Source organism: Phoca vitulina, unplaced genomic scaffold (assembly GCF_004348235.1).
Source record: "Phoca vitulina isolate PV1807 unplaced genomic scaffold, GSC_HSeal_1.0 scaffold71, whole genome shotgun sequence".
In the NCBI taxonomy this organism is placed as follows: domain Eukaryota; kingdom Metazoa; phylum Chordata; class Mammalia; order Carnivora; family Phocidae; genus Phoca; species Phoca vitulina.
The window spans coordinates 13,806,425-13,824,080 of NW_022589774.1; the positions used below are offsets into that span (position 1 = coordinate 13,806,425).

General features: G+C 49.7%; 1 protein-coding gene across 1 annotated transcript in view; it reads right to left on the bottom strand.

Moving 5' to 3' along the window:
* The window catches only part of FAM163A (family with sequence similarity 163 member A), a 70,601-nt gene extending 56,223 nt beyond the window's left edge, over positions 1 to 14,378 (bottom strand). Inside the window, exon 1 of the mRNA XM_032393150.1 lies at positions 14,272 to 14,378. The gene's annotated coding sequence lies outside the window, so the exon portion shown is untranslated. The remainder of the gene's footprint in view (positions 1 to 14,271) is intronic.
* Between the last annotated feature and the right edge of the window lie 3,278 nt (positions 14,379 to 17,656).

Consider the following 17,656-nt stretch of genomic DNA (forward strand, 5'->3'; position numbering starts at 1 on the left):
AGGTCAATGACTCTTGGGAACACTGCCAACCAGACCCCTAGAGGAGCTTTGTACGTTGTGTCTCATCATGAAAGTCCTAAATGCGTATTAGAAAATTTTTAAAAATAGGTAAGTTAAAATCCTGTGACTCCATCCACTGGGAGATAAGCGCTGGTAACACTTTGTCATCCCCCCCCACACACACACACATGCTCACTGGAGTCTCAGATTCATGCCATTTTATAATTTAGCAATAGATCGTGACTATCTTGTCATGTAAAATGTTTCTACGTCATTTTATGTGACTGCTGGTTTGCTGGAGAAATCCCTTCTTATATGAAACAGTTCAGTTGATATGAATTGCTTTCACCGTGAGAACCATCCAGTGTTCTCTCTGTTTCGGATTTCCGTTCAGAATTTAGGGAGCAGCGTGTGTAATGCAGGGTGGAGGGTGGCAGTCCAGGAAAGTGCTTGTCCCTTGGTGCCCAGAGGTGGAGTGGGATGAGGACACCCGGGAGCATTGTGTGGAACCTTGGGGGACACACAAGAGGAGGGGAACACACAGAGGCCTTCAGCACTTCTAGGCTTTGAAAAGACCCTCTGGTAGCAAGAGGGGAGGGGATGCCCTGCAGGAGACGAGACCACACCTCCATCCGCTCCTGTGTTCACCTTACTGTCAGTTGTCCCTTGAGACCCAAAGGTTGCATTTACTGTCATGGTCTGGCCCTTGCCAGTCCCTCCAGCCTCCTCTCCCACCTGTCTCTGCCCTGCCGTGCTGTGTGCACGCTCTGGGTCTCTGCTCGGTTGTGCTAGGTCCGGCATGCCCGTTCTCCTCCACGTCACTTGAGGAACTGATTTTTTGATCACTCGGTTGAGGTGTCACTTCCTCCAGTTTTCCCTGACCCTCCCCCTCTCCCAGGCCGGATTAGCTCCCGTCCACAGCACTTCTCGAGTCTGAGCACACTGTGTCCGTGTCCCTACTAGACTTGGAGCTGCCTGGGTCAGTGTCTTACAGGTTGGGCAGACAGTGGGCACCCAATAAATGTTACTGAAGAAGGTAAAGGTGGTCCCAGTACCAGTACGGCCAACCCTTGGGTGTGACCAAAAACCCTTGGGTATGACCTTGGGTATAACCTTGGGTATGACCAAACCCTTGGGTATGACCAGTACCCGTACTGCCAACCCTTGGGTATGACCGTAGTATGTGAGACATCATGAATGAGGGGGGCAAACCTCAAATCCATCTGCATCTCCCTGTCCCCACCGCCAAGCTCTAGGCTACCCTCAGTCTCCTGGCCCATTTAGTTCTTCCCAACTGGCAGCCACTTAGCAGACAGACGACCTGCCTCACACATCAATCTGTGCATATCTCTTTCCTTCTTACAACATGGCACAAATATTTGGATTACTCTTAAAACAGCACTGTTTACGAGGCCCTACATAAACCTGGCCCCTACCTACTTTTCCAGTCTCAGCTTGTACCGCTTCTCCCTTTGGTCCCTCGGCCCCGGCCAACGGGACTTCTTTCTGATCTTCAAATAGCCAAGGCCCTTTCTGGTGTTGGGATCTTCTCTTGCCAGGAATGTTCAGTCCATCATTCCTCATGTGACCGGCTCCTTCTCGTCCCACAGGCTTCTGCTTTAGGGCTACTTCACCCAGGAAGCCTTGCTTCAGAACTGAACCTAAAATAAGTCTCCTTTCATTCTCTGGATGGTACATGCTCACTTTTTTTTTTTTTAAGAGCATCTTTATATTTAGTAGTCGTATTTTTATTTTTGTGATCAGTTGTTTGAGAATACTTTTTATTCTCTCCGTGGGGGTGGGGGTATTTTGTCCCCCGGAGGGGGACACTGGGCAATGTCTGCACATATCTTTGGCTGTCGCAGCTGGGAGAGGGTGCTGCTCGCTAGCATCTAGTGCGTAGAAGCCAGGGACGCCGCTGAAGGCCGAACAAGACACAGAACAGCCTCCCACAGCAAAGGACTGTCCATAGGGATTCGACTGAGAGATCCTGCTCAAGACTGCAGGTCCCACGAAGCCAGGGAGGGACCTCGTCTGCCTTGTCCACCATTTCATCTCCAGCACCCGGCTCGGTGTCTGACACACAGTGAGCCTCCAGATAGAGCTGGATGGAAAAACAGACAGGTGGTGAAGGGGGGTCGCGAAAACTCTGGAACAACTGGCAGGGCACATGGGGACTAGTCAGAACTGATGCCCACCACAGCACGGGAGCTGGCAAGAGGCGGTCCCTGCCGTGCCGGGCATTATCCCTTTGGTGGCTGGACTCTGGGGGAATCTGGGTGTCCTAAGGGAGGGGCTAGAGCAGCCCCAGAGGTGGGGGACTCAAGGAACCCCACGAAGTGGCCACTTGCCATCTGAGAAGCATATAAACACCGTGACAACCTGCATGGCCCTAGCAAGTCATACCTCCTTAACGTCAGTCCTGGGCGGAGGGATGGATGGGATGGATGTCCAGAAAGCCAGGAACTCCAAGGTGGTGGCTTATGAGGTGAAGAGAGGAAAGGGGCAAGAAGGAACTATTTCTAGTGTCTATGGAGACCCCGAATCTCTGTGCCCTTCACACTTACTCAAACTCACCAAGCGAGGGAAAGTGTGAGGTGGGGGAGAGCCTGAGCAGACATGCAGATGGTTCAGAGAGAAAGGCTGATGGGGTGGGAGGGGAGCATTAGCTTGTTTCCTCTTTCTGTTGTTCTTCTCTTAAACCACTAAAAGCTTGTTTCCAAGAAACTGCAGCTTTTTCTCCTCAAATATTGTAGTAAAATATCTTGATTTAGATTCTAAAGAATCCAGAAGATGGAGTTAGCATGTGTCTGCCAGTAGGGAAGCATTTGGAGAGATGATCTGATTGAGGAAAGCTCTGAAATTCAAATAAGAATTCTCTCCCAGAGCAGATCGGCATGTTCTCTGAGACAGAAAGGGAACAAGAAGCTACAAGAACCATCATCAACCACTCGTAATACTGCCTCTCTCGTTCAACTCATGCCACCCTGACTATTCCCTCATAGACTGTCCCCTCTAGACCACTCCCCTCATAAACATGAGTCTTTCCCAAGGTTCCATCCTTGCCCCACCATGCCTGCCTTAGGCCCTCACCTGTCCATGGACGATTCCCAGAGCTATGTTACTAGGTTGAACTCTCCTGGGTTTCTGACTTGCACCACCAAGTGGCTCCTAGCCACTGCATCCTTAGCTCTCCCACAGGAATCTTTAATTCGAATGGTCTCAAACAGACCTCATCATTTTACCTGCTCTTTCCCCCACCAAAGTGCTTTTCCTCCTGCATTCCTCCTCCTAATTAGTGGTACCACCATCCACCTAGTCCCTGAGCCCAGTAACTTGTGAGTCATTCCAGTCTCCTCTCTCCAGCTCTCCCCTCAAATCCACTCAACCACCAAATCTTATCCACTTCATCCCTTGAATGTTTTGAGGATCTATCCTTCTATTACCATTGTCTTCATTTGCCTCCTCATTAACTTTTTTCCCTTTGTTAAAACACTGACACTCAGTACACTCACATCAACAAGGGCAGCTGAATTCCGCATCTACCTATCTCCTAAATAAGGCTGCAAACTCTCCACTCTCAAGTCAGGGCTCTTCACCACCCCTCCAAGTCTCTCCCCTGTTGTACTTCCTGTCTCTCAGAATGGTGCCACCGCTCCCCAGGCCTCCTCCCCCCAGTCAAAAATCTGAAGGTCATTTTGGATTCCTTACTCTCTCTTTTCTATCACTCTCAACTCTTGACCAGACAGGTGTAATACGCCTGTCTGTACCCAGCCACCTACCCCTTAATAAAGCAGACAAGGCATTTACCGCCTCTTACTGTTCCCGGTGTGCCAATCTGGCTTTTCTATTTAGACTATGAGATCTTTGAGGGCATGGACCATGTCTGGTATTTTTTCTGATTCCTCCAATGTGCCCAGCACATCACTGGGTACAGAGTTTGCCCAACAGAGAAGAGAGTTGGCAATGAAACCCATCTGCCAGGAGAAGCCTGGTGCTGAACTATCAGCCTCCTAAGATGAATGGTGCTATTGGCTCAACTCCTTTGCCTCAGCGAGAGACATGCCTGAGATCAGCAAGACCTCAGCAAAGAGGTTGGAAATGATTCTCTGAGAGGTCTGGGAAAGAGACTCCACCAAGGACAACATCATGGATCGTGGAGCCATCAGGAGGACTCAGCCGATTTCTGAGGTCTTGAACCTGTGGACCCCCATCCGTAATGCTGTATGGTGTCCTCCAGTGGTACTCAGTGGCCCAAGAGCTTGGAATTACATCCCACCTGTTTTGTGGTGCCCACCTCCCCTTGGAAATAAGCAACAGTTCAATCTTTTCAGGACTCTCTTCTGTTTTCCAGAATTAGAGTCTAGAGTGTTTCATTTCTGTTACTTTGCAAATATCCTTATTCCTTTGAGGTCCATGATATCTGATTATTCTTTACTCTATCCTTTACCCCATCACTGCCTCTCCTTCACTCATTGAGGACTCTAGCAATTGTTTCCCTTTCATCTGAGGTTCTGCCATCATCCTAGAAAGTTTCAATATACACAGATGGCCTAACACCCCAGCCTCGTATTTCCACGACTTCCATAATGCCAGTGGTTTTTAGTTTCATTTCACTCATCCGCTAGCATGACTCTACCTTGGACCCATATCACTGAAATTGTCCTCGAGTCAAGCCTTGCCTAGACTATGACCACCGCCTCCTGACCAATGACTCTGCCACTGTCCAAAAATCTACAGTGGTTCTACATCTCCTACAGGTTCAATTCCAGGTCCTTAGGCCAGGAGGCAGAATGCCAGCCTGCTGTCCGGGGTCTCACCTCATCCCCGTCACCTGGCACTTCCTGTTCTGACATTACTGGACCAAATGCAGGTTCCATTCCCCCCACCATCTCCAGAGGCTCCTGGGCCTAACTGTTACTCGAAGGCCCAGAAGACTTCCCTTCTTGTCGGCAAAGATATTCCCTCCCTGTCTATTTCCCTTCTGGTCTACAAAGATGTTAACCTTCACGTTCCAGCTCAAACACTACCTCCTCCGGGAAGCCTTCCCTGCCTAGTCTGGGCACATCTAGGGACTCTTTCTTCTGAGCTCCCCAGCACGCGATGCTGTCATTACAACATTTATCTGGTCAAATTAATATCACAAGGGCAGGAACCATTCCTATTCATCTCTGTATCTCAGCCCAGAATGCAGGCCTAGTTCAAAGTTGACTTCACTGGATGTTATAAAAGAAATGAAGGAGTGACTTCCATAGATGTCCTGTCCTCTGTAGATCAATGAGGTCAGAGGAGACTGGGCTCTTGAATTAATTGAACCTCTTCTCTCTTCACCCTGGCCCAGTGCCCTGCCCATATGCTTAACTCTCCTAATAGAATCTGCCCTGGCTAAGCACCACATACAAATAAATCCCTCAGCATTAAGTAGCAAAAAAGCTTCCAAATGCTTAGAGAAGAAAGAGACTGGTGCTTCACAGACGGGAAGGGAGACATGTGGCATATGGAGAGACGTCTATCTGATTTTTAGGTACTGAATACCTGGGATTATTGATGACAATTTCACACTAAAACCAATTATGTGTTCAGCACTGTACTAGCCACTGATGGTGAGAATAAAAGTTCAAACAGCAGCATACATTTGTTGATCACTTTCTACATGCCAGGCACAACTCCATGGAATCAGCATCATGATGATTATTCCCATTTTACAGGTAAGAAAATGGGCTCGATGTCACACAGCTAATAAATGCCCCAATAGTGTCATCTCTCACTATTTTCTTCACTCTGTCTCTTCACTGTCCTCATCACTCCCTTCTAAAATAAACTTCTTCCCCCATCCTCTCTCCCCACTAGCCACCCTTCCTTCTCTGCATCAGACAGCAACATTCTCATCCTCTACCACCTCATACAAACTCACATCTGCTCTCATTCTATCCTCCTTCTGTCCAGTTGTCCCAAAGAATGGCCCCTCTCCATCCTAAGGGCTATCCCTCCACCTGCACGTTTGAGGGGGTCCACCCATGTTCTTAGGAACCTCACATTATGAATTATTCTTCCTTGAACCTATTACTTTTCCATTTGAATGGGTCTTTCCCATTGACATTTAAAGGTGCTCAACTGTCTCCCATTAAAACAGAACAAAACCACCCATCTCTTCAACTATCACAGCCAAACCTCTGGAATGTTCACTTACACATTCAGTGTCCACTTGGTCCTCCACCAGCTATAGTCTGACTTTTGCCCATCACATCCCTGACGCTCTTGTTTAAATCACCTGTGATCTCTGCGTTTCTGAAGCCAATGGACATTTACTGGTCCTCATTCTCATGGACTTTTCAGCAGCCCCTATGCTTCCTCTTCTCTTATTCAGGAAACACTCTGCCCTTGGCTTTCATGACATTTCCCCCTCCTGGCTCTTCTCCCTATCTCTCTAGATCATCCTTCTCTGCTTACCTTCTAGGCTCATCCTAACTCAAAGTCAACCTAACTCAAAGAGAAGAGGCCTTCTCTTCTACGCCTATCCTTCCTCCCTAGGCAGCCTCATCCATGCCATGGTTTCATTTACCCCTGGATGTTGATGATTTACGGGGACACATCTCCTGCCCAGGCCTCTCCTCCAAATTCCTGTCCCTATATCCCCCTCGCTTCTTGACCTCTGCACTCAGATGGTTCAAAGTCTCCTCAAGTACAACATGCTGAGATTGAACTTACGACGTTTGACTATTTCCTGTCTCGGGCCATGGTACCTCCGTCCACTGCTACAAAGCTGGCAGCCTAGGGCTCATCCCCAGGACTTCCCTCTCACCTCTCACATCTAAACCATCACGTCCTGTCCATTTTACCTTCTAAACCTCTCCAATCTATCTACTTCTTTCTACCCCACAATAAATGTCCCAGCATAAACAACCATCTCCCGATAGGTCTTCCTGGATCTTCCCTTGGCCACCTCAAATCTACTGTCCACCCTCTATGGTCACTGTGATCTTTCTGAAATGGGAGATCTGGCTGTGTCACCCTCCTGCTTAAGTACGTCAGTGATTACCTGTTGCTTTAGAATCAACATCAGAGTCCCTACTGCGGCTGATAAAACTCCCTCCTGCCTCTCCTGCTCATCTCACATGTTTCTCCCTCTCCCTCTCTGCACCCCAGTCCACTGGCCTTGGGAACCTCAAAATGCCATGCCTGCTCTAGCCATGACCCTCCCCCATTCCTGGAATATCCTTTCTCAGCTCCCAAACCCTCCTCACCTCCTCCGCTCCTACTCAGTCTCCAGGTCCCAGCTGAACCATCATTTTCTGAGGATGAAAGGACAGATGAACCATCATTTTCTGAGAAAAAGGACATTTCTGAGGACTTCCTAGGTCCTCCCTGAGTGGCCCGGACCTCCTATTAAATGCCCTTATCATGCCATGGGCCTCTACTTTATTGCTCTTATAAGTGTCACTTTACACTTACTCTGACAAATTTGTCTCCCCAAATGACTTCAAACTCCATGAAGCCTGGGGTTTTGACAGTTCTGGTTTCCCCTGCACACTGTAGCCCCCATGACACTCAATAAATACTTGCTTGACATCATGAAAACACGACCCAATTCTATCTAGCTTCTGGCCTCATTATTCTCCTGAAATTGCCCTTGCTAAAGTCATCAACAACCTTCAAACTGCCAAAACTGTGCGCCTGTGGATCCCTGGTGTTCTACCAGCTGGACCGAGGGTTTCCTGCACTAAAATAGAATCTTGGCAGTTTTTCCCCGATTCGTAGAAAAAAAAAAATTAGCTGACAGACTTATCCCCGATTTAAAGCTTTTGTTTCATAAAGTTTTCTTTCTCAAAACTTGGTGTCGACTATTTTATGTCTGTGGTAGAATCTAGCGGAAGATGCTCTCTGATTTAGTCCAAAATTATATATTCAGCCATTTCAAAATGTTATGGTATTCTCCAGAAAACACCACGATTTCCATGGGTTTCACAACATGAGCAAGTGTTTGAGACCCACTGGCCAAATCCAAAGAAATATTTTTAGCCCTCTAATTTGTTCTCTTGATGGTATCTGGTACTGTTTATCAGATTGCTTATTCGTTTTAGCAACCAGCATTTACTGAGCACATATTATGGTTTCCCACAGTCCTTCGTTGCTATATTTACTATGGCATTTATCACCTTCTCCTGTGATCTCTCCCATGTCCTGCCAGCTCCTGGAGGCTACAGGGACCATGGCTCTCTCTTTTCTCTCTCTCTCCCCAGCTAGGCCAGCACTTGGCTCAGGCACACAGATCATCTTTTCTGCATGTAGGAATAAGTGAACGAGTGAATCCATGAGTGAATAAACAGACAAACAAAATGGTGGGGCAGAACTTGAATCCCCATTCCTAGTGCTCTGCTGACTCTCCACTGGGAAGCTCATGGTCATGCAGTGGTTGGATACAACAGAAATGTCAATTTCACATAGGTAAGCTACCATCCGTTGCTATTTTAATAAGTAAAATGAATCTGATGTAAACGTAATATAGTTTTATAGTCTTGCACTTGTGGGAATCACTTCTACTATCTATCCATCACCAAGCCCTGTTGATTTTACCACCAAAAAAAAAAAAAAAAAAAAACCATAGTGATTGTCTATCTTATGGGGATCTAAACAGTTTTACTCTGCAAGCACCTGAAAATGCCATGTATTATGTCTGTGGCAGAATTTGAGTAAATAATGGCATTACTGATATTAATGTATCTTTAAGCGGTCCATAGTCTATCGAAACCCATTCTCTTGGCCTCTTCTGCCCTTTCTCCTGAGCTTGTCTATCAAAATTGTACTTAACCTTCAAGGCCCAGCTCAAAAATCACCTCCTCCAGAAAGACCTTAACAGTCTGCCGGAATTACGGGGGCCAGCCCCAGGTTCACTTTAGCCCCACTGCATGTGACCGACCGCATGTCATTTGTAGCTCTACTTAGCACTTATTTCTTTATTCTGCAGGGCCCAGCTGCTGATGTGAATGGTCCTCCCACACTGCCTGTGGGCAACTCAAGCCCAGGGACCACACCTTGCTCATCTTTCTGTCTTCCCGGTGCCTTGAATGATACTCATTTTCCAAACCGAAGTGTGTTAGACTGATCATCCACTACTATTTCGCTATGCTATGTAAACACCACTTTTGTGTGTCATCAGGTGACTTTTTTTCCTAAATAGTTGGGGCATCTGGCTTTCCCCCTCGTGGTGAGGTTCTAGCAGCCTTAGCTGAGAGCCCCGTCCAGCTTCTCGCTCTCACCCTCGTGAGCCATAGCAGGATATAGAAGCAGCAGCTGCCCTTGCTCTAGAATTCATTTGGGGAAAAATTCAAGCTGTTACCTTTTGAAGTGGAATGGGAGTCAGAGGTGAGCCCTAGCCGGTGAGCTGCGTGGGAGGAGAAAGGTTTGCCGTGAGCCAGGCCCCTGGCTCTCAGACTGGTTTTGCCAAACAGCAGACAGCCTCCCAGCACAGACCTGGGCCTCGGGGGCCACCCTGCCCAGCTTCTTCCTTGGGTACAGACACAGGGTCTCCCGAGCACCTCGATGCCACTAGCATCTGCGCCAGAGCAGAGACAATCCCCCCCTTTCCCCGCTCCGTCCCCGCAGAAGATCACACTCACGGGCCACGGGGCCCAACCCTAATGCACACGCTGCAGAGAGAGAAGCAGGAAAGCTGGAAATCCAACCCATGAATGCTGACGGCTTTGTCCCTGAACTGTGCCTTGTACAAACCTCCCCAGGCTGCAAAGAGTCCAGCTCATCCATCAAAGTGTGTAACGCTCAGCCACACGCTGTTAGACCCAAGCTCCTGTCTCTGAGCACCTGTGATGCTCCCGAGCCGCTGCTGCAGGTCACTGTGCCCGGGAGGAAGGTCATCAGAGGAAGAGCAGAAAGGTGCTGCTTGATGGCAAAGATCCTGCGCTCTCACACATACCTGATCGGGACGTTAAATGAGATGATGTAGGCAGAGTGCTTAGCAGAGTAGCTGGAACTTAGCTCCTAAGGAAGGCTTCCCACATAACAGTGCTGGAAGCCTTGCTCCCATGCCCTTCATGCATCTAGCTTCCAGGGTGGGTGATGATCGGCAGAAAGGAATCCTTGGGGGGCGGGGGGCGCTGAGCTGGCCATCTGTGTTGATGGGAGGCACCCAAGGGGGTGTTCCGGGGCACACTGATACCACCACAGCTGAATCAATAACCTTCCTTCCTCTTCTGGGACAATCCGGCCCTAGACCCCAGAATAATTTTCAAAACTTTTCTTTCAAGTGTATCTCTCTTCTCTCCTTTCTGAAGCCCAAGTGTAACACCAGAAACAGACCTACTGCCCTCACTGACGTGCAGCCACGCTGTTCCTCCTGTTCCCTCCCCTAAGGCCGCCCAGGTGCCCGCAGTGTCTCCGGGACCGGGGAGTATTAGGGCAATAAAGAGAAGGATGGTTTCTATTTCTTCATATTGTTTTCAAGGCTAGAGGGTCATATCTTGCCCACCCCGCTCAGAAGGGTGTCTAAAGGCACCTCCCCCTCCAGCTGTCCAAGCACAACCTGCATACTTACAAGAATTGTGGACGGCCCAGAGCCCAATGGAACCCCTCAAGCAACCTGAGAGCGGGGCTGTCACCCCACTGTTCAGCTGGAGAAGAGCTCAAGGGAACCTATCAGGCACAGGGCAAGGAAAGAGGATTTTTGTAATAGTTAATGTATTCACAGGGTTCAAAATTGAAAGGTACAGAAGGGTTTCTTGGTCCACTCTCCCTGAAGGCAACAGATCTTACTAGGGTTTTTGTATATAATTATGTACATTCAAGCAAATATCTTGGAATTCTCTGACTCCTCTTTCATAACATAGACATTAGCATATTATAAATCCTCTATGCATTTTTTCCACCTAGCCATGTATCTTAGAAATCATTTCCTATCAGTTATAGAGAAATTTCCTAAGTTTTTTTTTTTCGGTTTTTTGTTTTGTTTTGTTTTATGAATGAATAGGACCATATTCAACTACCTGGGAGGTACCACAAGGTATTTAACAAGTCCGTCTTGGATGAGCACGTAAATTATTCTTTCGTAGCTCAAATGATGCCATACTGTGCATGTGTCTTTGTGCCCATGGGCCAATATAACGGCAAGCTCAATTCCTAAAAATGGAATCACTGGGTCTGATGGTGTGGACACTTCTAATTTTAGGAGATGTTTCTAAAACATCTTCCAAAGAAGTTGTACCCATTTACTCTTCCAAGAGCAACATACGAAAGCAACTGTTTTTCCAGGACTTCATCAGCAGCTTATCAATCTTTTGGATGCTCATTGAAAGGTAAGTTGCAGTTTACACTTTACATATTAAAGAATCAATCCTCTGTGTATAATTAAACCCCTGAGTCCTGGAGGGAATGAAGAGCATGCAGTTTTTTACCAGTCCAGCACTTTCCCTAAAGTCTAACGGGATCACAACATCTCTTGGACCTACAAATACCAGTGTTTATTCACAATGGCTCTGGATGTCCAGCTTCCACACGTGCATCTGTTCTTAACAGGAGGAGACTAGCACTGCGGAAGGAGCACCGCCTTTGGAACTGGGAGACCCGGCTTCACACAGCAACTCTGCCACTGACTAGCTTGATGCTCTTAGCAAGTTATTTAACCTCTCCCCAACTCAGTCTCCTCACGTGAAATACAGGGATAATCATATTGATTTTGCAAAGCCTTGTCTGGCACAGAGAAGGGACATTTAATAAAGGCAGCAGTTTTCATTAGTGTTAATGATCATCAGGCCGGATTCTAAACCTCGGGGCACTTTTCACAATTGACAAGACCTGGACTGGCCCAGCCAGGGCCATTCTGTTAAGAGGCCACCCAGACGGTTCCCAAGTTCGGCTCCGATCCACTTCAGCCTCCTTCCAAAGTCATCGGGAGACATCACTACAATCCCACCCTGGGCCTCTGGGTGAGGGTGGGCGGTTCCTGTGCCAGGATGGGCTCCTTGTTGCCAGAGGATGTCTGCACTCAGCCCGAAGCCTCTCTGGACTAAGCAGAGCTCATTTCCAATTACAGATGGGCCGGCTGGAGACAAAACAGAGATCCTCGAGCAAAGTATGAGGGACTTGCTCTCATCAGCACTGGAGCCCATTCAGCTTTTCCTGAGCAATTTTTGATAAGGTCACTAAATGCAAATTTCTAGTTCTGGCAAGAATGCCAGGGATGCCCCCCACTAGGGTTTCTATCTATGCATGTGACACAGATACCCTGCCCCCATCCCACAGGACTTCAGAGGTTTTTCTCATTCATACATGGTCCTCGCTCATTTCATGCCCCAGGTGGCAGAAATTATGGCCATGCTCCTCACGGGGGTGGGGGGGGAGGAACTTTGAGGAGAGTGCTGCTGATTTGCCTAACACCCCAACTGATCCACCCTGGGTGCTGACTGGACCCCCTATCTCTATATGCTGGTTTAGATCCTCGCGGGTACTACAACTGGAACCTCTGGAGAGAGGTCTGAGAAATTATCGTTGCTCTTGGAGAATATACCTTTGCTCTTTCTTCCCCTTGATCCACCTCTGTCAGCCTAAAGGAAAGAGGCAAAAACTGCATGTACTTCCAAGTACTTCATAAGTACAGAAAGGAAGCTGCCTTCCACCCTCCCGCCCCCCACCCCGCCCCAGAAAGACTCCAAATCCCAGCGAATCTCTGGCAAAGCGCACTTGCCAGACCTGAAGCCCCCCCCCCAATTGTTTGTCTCTCACGCGGTATAAAAAGTGGGTCTGGCTCAGCCACCGGAGACCTGACAGGGCACAGAGATCCGACCGCGTAGACGTCAACCCCTGCCAGTTACGCTGGACCCCCAGCCTTGCGGGTGAGAACCCCCAGCTCCAACCCGGGTCCTCCAGCCAGGCCACGAGTGTGGCCCCGGGCTGGAAGAGGGTCCGGGGCTGGGCAGACTGGAAAGAACGGGAGAAAGTGCCACCACTGACTGTGGGGGGAGGGGGCTGCCTGCCCCCCACCCCCCTCTCGCCGCGTCAAACTTGCTAGAAAGAGCAAACTTCCAGGACCCCACAATTCCACCCAGAAAAAAGGAATGGCCAAGTGTGACAGAAAAGCACGGGTGGTCTATGTAGCCCAAGGGCACCGACAGAGAAGACAGATCTCCACCCCTGCCCTCCCTGGCTGCCTTAGGCAGCGCAGAGACCGGAGCAAGCCACCCAGGCAGGAGGTCTCCGGGGCGCCGCTCTGGGCACCCTCCCCGGGCCACCCCAGCCAGCCGGGGTGAAGGGGACGGGAGCAGCAGCACGCGTCGCTTAGCCCGACACTGCTTTCCGCTCAACCCTGCTCTACTGGGGCCAAACCCTCCTCCGGGCCGCTGAGCGAAGCTTCGACGTGGCCCGGCGCCCCCAGCCAAGCCCGCGGCGCACGGCCCTGGGGATAGGGGTGCGCGACGCCGGCTCCGGCCTCAGCAGCAAGCGGACAGCGGCCCGGGTGAGTCCGGTGTCTCGGTCCCTCAGGCAGACGTCGGCCCCGGCTGCCTTGAACCCGGACGTCCTGGCGGAGATGGCGACCCCGCGCCGCGAACGCACCTCCGCCCTCCTTCTGTGGTCAAACTTCAGCAAAATCCCCAGCAAACCGCGCCCAGGTTGCAAGGCTGGCGCAGAGGCGCCCGCGCGCTCGGAGGCCCCTGGACGCACAGACCGACGGCGGTGGCGCGGCCCGCCCGCCCCGCACCCAGCCGCCGCGCGCTCAGCCCCGGGCCCCGCTCACTCACGCGCGCCGGGCGGTCCCGCCGAGTGTGCAGCGTCGCGGGCCCGGGCCGCCGCATGCTCCCGGGCGGTCGTGGGCGCCGGGGCGCAGCAGCCGCGTCCGTGTGCGCTCCGGCCAGGGGAAGGCGCTCGCGGAGCAGGAGCGGGCGGCAGCGGCGCAGGCGGGGACAGGGGCCCTGCAAGTCCGGCCCCGAGGCGGGGACAGCGCGACCCGCGGCCTGGCCACGAGGCCGGAGACGTCCACCCCCACCCCCTCGGAGCGCGCGGCTCCTGGTACGGAGCCGGAGAGCCGAGCGCTGACCCAGACCCGGCCCGGCTCGGCCACAGTCAAGATAGGGGCGTGAGGGGAAGGCGGCCCCGGGGCTCGCTGCCCGCGGTGCTAAGGCGCCCTCGGAAGTACGCCCCGGCCCGGCACTTCCCCGTGCGGAGGCCGGCGGCCCGAGGAGTCCCCGGCCCGCCCCTGCTCCGCTCCCTCCCTCTCCTTTTCTCGCTTGGGGCAACGCCGGCTCTAGGAGCGCCCTAACCCGTTACCGCGGCTGAGCAGCTTCGCTCCGGCGACCGCTCCCGCGTTCGGCTGGCACCGGGTCTGCGCGCGTCCTTCCGAGCGCCCGGGCCTGGGGCTGCCCACGTGAGGCTCCTCTGCGTTCCCCCGCGCTCCGAGCACTGGCCCCGCACCGAGCGGAGAACCTCATCGCCCCTCCAGGTGGCCGGGGCTGGGGGCAGGTACCGAGCCACCTGATTGGCGCTGGCCCCAGTCCTGGGAGAATCCCCCACCAGAGAGGCTGCTTGCACGAAAGCGAAGGGAAGGGACAAAACGGCGCAGGCTGGTGCCTTCCAAAGAGCCTTCCCTTAGCTCCAGTGCCCTTTCGCCTAAGAAATGTGAGCTTCGGAGTGGGCGCCCTAGGAACTTCGCGAGCCAAGCTCAAGCCCAGCACGGAAAATCCTGAGAGAATGATAGTTTTAAGGACCAGGGTGGGTCGCTGTCCCCTGGACTTTGCCTGGAGAGCCTCCCGAAAGGCTCATCTGTTTCCCTGTTTCTGGCCAGCACTGGTCCCTGGAAGACCAGTCACATCTGGATGTCCCCGCCGTGGAGGGGCACCGCGTCCTTGCAGCGGGGCAGGGAGGGAGTAAATAAATGTGTAATTAGAATTGGGACGGAGAGATCTAGCAGGAAAAGGCAGCAAAGGAGACGCGCTGTCTTCTCCACCACCACCGCCCCCCCCCCACCCCGCCAACAGGAGGAGAAAACGTTAACGGTGCCCTCGATTTCTTCCCTGAAATTACCCTCCTTTAAAATGTTTTCAAACTCTACAAGTTGCTTATGTGCTGTACCCCCAAACAATAAACTGTGACATCAATGTGCTTGGAGAACGTGGTGGGGCGAGAGGGAAGGAAACCGTCACTTTTTCGCATCTCCAAAGCATCTCAATATGGAACTTTTGCTTGTTCCGGTCTGCTCATTTTTCTCCTGACCCTGCTCTCAGGCTTGGACTGAAGACAGGGTAGGAGGGGGGGAGAGGGTCACCCAAATTAATGCTCAAGGAGGGGGGTGTTCTCTACATCAAATATGTTTTCCTTCATACTCTGGACAGTCTGGGGGATTCAAAGCAAACGTGAACATTTTATCTATTTCTAGAGGAGAGAGAGAGAAAAACATGGGTCCCTCAGCCCAAGTCCAACTTGGAAAGGAAAGGAGTAGGAAATTTAGCAACCTTTATTATTCCTAAAGCACTCTTTAAAAAAATATGCATATATCCAAAGGCCAGCTACCCACCCAATGGGTCCAGCAGGTTTACTGTTGCTTCCAACACTCCACGTTTTTCCTTTCCTTTCTTTTCACAGGTTTCAAATTTTTTTTTAAAGATTTTATTTATTTGACAGAGAAAGACACAGCGAGAGAGGGAACACAGCAGGGGGAGAGGGTGAGGGAGAAGCAGGCTTTCTGCTGAGCAGGGAGCCCGACCCAGGGCTCCATCCCAGGACGCTGGGATCATGACCCGAACCAAAGGCAGATGCTTAACGACTGAGCCACCCAGGTGTCCCTCAAATTTTGATCTCAGAGCGTCATGTGCTGCCTTTTCTCACACAGTCAGACCTCACACCTACATTCCTTCCTCAGTCTCACTTCTTCTCAAAGGCAAAACTGCAATAGGAAGAGCTGTGTTGTTTTGTTATGCACAATTACACAGAGAGAGAAGTGAAGCCTGGTGCAGCCTGACCAATCATCCTAAACCAAACCTGTGCACTCAGCCAGGTCACTGACATCACCCTACAAGTGCACCCATTCCTTTTCCTAAGCCCTTCCCTACCCCCTCAAGCAAAAGCCATCCTGACTTTACAGTAATTACTTCCTCGTGTATGCATGCCTAAACCCTGTTGTTTGGTTTGCTTGGTTTTGTACTTTCTGTAAATGGAATGATAGATCACGAATTTTTTGTTTATCTGGCCTCCTCTTTCACTTGGTTATGTTTGTGAGGTCATCCATTTTTGTTGTATATTGTTGTAGTTGGGGCTATTACAAATAATACGGCTAACCACATTCTTATATATATCTCCTGGCGTCCAAATGCAAACTTTTCTTTAGAGTATATACCTTGCCGTGGAATTGCTGGGCCATAGGTTATGCCGATATTTAACTTTATTAGATAATACCAAGTTGTTTACCAAAGTGGTCATAAAATTTACACTCCCACCAAATATGTATAGTAGTTTCAGTTGCTCCACATCCTTGCCAAGACATATTCTTAGACTTCTTAATTTTTGTCAATCTGGTGGATATGTAATGATATCAAAATTGTGATCTTCATTTCATATTCCTAATTACCAATAAGATGGTGCACATTTACATGTGTTTAGAGCCTATTTGAATTTTCTGTTTTGTGAAGTGCCTATTTAAATCTTTACCCATTTTTCTACTGAGTTATCAGATTTTTTTTTTCTGTTGATCCATAAAGGTTCTTTGTATATTCTAGCTATCTGCCTTTGTCACTTAGAGATTGCAAGTATCTTCTCCCCCTCATTAATCTTCATCTTTTGATCGGGAATAACTTTTTAAAGCAGAATTTTCATTTTGAGATCATTGTAAATTCATATACAGTTTCAAGAAATAATGCGGGGGTCCCAGGTACCCTTAACCCAGTTCCCCCCATTGCTACCATCTTGCAAAACTATATCACAACCAGGAGATTGGCATTGCCAGAGTCAGAACATTTCTATCAGCACAAGAATCCCTCAGATTTCCTTTTAATAGCCACACCCACTTCCCCTCCTCATCCCTAACCCCTAGAAACCACTTGTCTGTTTACTGTTTCTAAAACTGTGTGACTTCAAAGATATTAAATAAATGAAATAATATGATATATAAACTTTTTTTCCCACTCAGCATAATTCTCTGGGGATTCACCCGGGTTTATTAATTGGATGATATGGATGTACCATGGCCTGTTTAACCATTCATTCACTCATTGAAAGACATCTGGGTTTTGTTTTGTTTTTCCAGTTTTTAGCTGTTATGAATCAAGCTGCTATAAACATTCATGTGCGGGTTTTGGTATGAACATAAGTTTTCATATCTCTGGGATAAATGCCCAGAAGTGCAATTCCTGGATCGTGTGGTATTTGCACACATCCTTTATGAAAGAGATTGCCAACCTGTTTTCCAGAGTTGCTGTGCTTTTTTACATTCACACTGGCAGTGTATGAGTTACTCAGTTTCTCCACATCCTTGCCAGCATTTGGTGTCACTATTTTTTAAATTTTACCCATCTTGATAAATGCATAGTGCCATCTCCTTGTGCTTGTAATTTCTATTCCCCTAATGGCAAATAATGTTGAACATCTTTTCATGTACTAATTTAGCATCAGTATTTCCATCTATATGCTCTGTTGGTGAAATATCTGTTTATGCCTTTTGGAC